General features: G+C 42.1%; 1 pseudogene; it reads left to right on the plus strand.

Moving 5' to 3' along the window:
* The first annotated feature begins 493 nt into the window (after nt 1-493).
* On the plus strand, nt 494-613 carry LOC134931515 (5S ribosomal RNA; annotated as a pseudogene).
* Nucleotides 614-1,861: the final 1,248 nt, after the last annotated feature.

The following is a 1,861-nucleotide window of genomic DNA, read 5'->3' on the forward strand; positions in this document are numbered from 1 at the left end:
AATTGACTGGTGTATAATACCGGTGGACAGGGTGGTACTTGGATGAGGGACCACTTTGGAACAACTAGATATTGCAATATTTGTTCTCATTTTAATTCAGAGATTTTGCATACCAATGGTGGATCTTTGGTTGTGAGAAAAACACAGATACTAAGCCACTAACTATAAAGGATTCTTTGTAGTTATTACCCTGTTCTTTCTTGGTGATCAATTTATGCTTATTACTGTCCTATTTAGACAGCATAACCAAGAATGATTTTGTTATCTATATACAATTGACTGGTGTATAGTACAATACAAATAAGGAAGAATTCACTGTGATTGGATATTTATGGCTTTGATACTTTCTTGCCATATAATTGTCATATCCAATCTGCACTTTTTGAGCCTGCCGTCCAAATGTGTGTCTGTCCCCCTTTTTCATTTTTCTTGTTGAAAATATGAACGATTCCATTTCTAATACAAAGTGACACATGAAAGGGCTAGCTTAAGAAATTGCGGACATACCCCACTGGAGATGCCCAATCTCTTCCGATCTTGGAAGCTAAGCAGTGGAGGGCCGGACCAGTACTCGGATGGGAGACCACCTTGGAACATCCTGGTACTGCAAATAAATTTTGCTGCCCAATTCTAAGTCACAGATGGGTACTCGGATTCATATGACCCATGATTTAATTCCCTGCAACTACTTTTTCCATTTGGGATTTTTGCAGTATGAATGATGGTCATATATTATATTCATATATATTCATCTGACAGACACCATTGAGACTAGTAGGTGTCCTTCCCTTTCCCCCCCCCCCCCACCCCCCACCCTTTTTTTGTGAATTCTAAAGTTTGTCCGGCTTACATCATATTATAGCAATTTTCGCTAATTATTCATTAAATTGACATAGATATTTTTGCACATAGTCTTGAATCACATAGAACTAGTTTTGAACTCCGATAATTCTATATTTTAATAGGAATTCAATAAAATCATGATTTTACCAGCCTAAGACATGTATACAACCTAGTTCCTCTGAGTTAGAGTGCTTCCAAACAAGAGTCTACTTCTTTTTCCATTTCTTATTTGGTATTTTTCTCAATATATTTTTGACTCATGGGAGCACCACTGAATGGTAACTATATTTAGTGCACCTTAGAAGATATACCATCTTATATGCACAGTTACCTTAATCTGAAGCAATTCTATAACATAAAATTCAGTTTCTCAGAGGACATTACTCAGATTACTTTTCGTACAAAAATTGTTGCTAGACCGGTGCGGCTCCCACAAACCCCTTTTTTTGAACATCTCCAGACTCTGTCACGTCTGCCACATGTGCTCAGTGAGAACCTGCTTTCATCTGTGAAGAGCACAGGGCACCAGTGGCAAATTTGCCAATCTTGGTGTTCTCTGGCAAATGCCAAACGTCCTGCACGGTGTTGGGCTGTAAGCACAACCCCCACGTGTGGACGTCGGGCCCTCATACCACCCTCATGGAGTCTGTTTCTGATCATTTTAGTAGACACATGCACATTTGTGGCTTGCTGGAGGTCATTTTGCAGGGCTCTGGCAGTGCTCCTCCTGTTCCTCCTTGCAGAAAGGTGGAGGTAGCGGTCCTGCTGCTGGGTTGTTGCCCTCCTACGGCCTCTTCCATGTCTCCTGATGTACTGGCCTGTCTCCTGGTAGTGCCTCCATGCTCTGGACACTACGCTGACAGACATAGCAAACCTTCTTGCCACAGCTCGCATTGATGTGCCATCCTGGATGAGCTGCACTACCTGAGCCACTTGTGTGGGTTGTAGGGAGGTCATACAGGCACGTGGAGGCCACTACGCTGACAGACATAGCAAACCTTCTTGCCACAGCTCGCAT

This window comes from Pseudophryne corroboree, chromosome 5, assembly GCF_028390025.1.
Source record: "Pseudophryne corroboree isolate aPseCor3 chromosome 5, aPseCor3.hap2, whole genome shotgun sequence".
In the NCBI taxonomy this organism is placed as follows: domain Eukaryota; kingdom Metazoa; phylum Chordata; class Amphibia; order Anura; family Myobatrachidae; genus Pseudophryne; species Pseudophryne corroboree.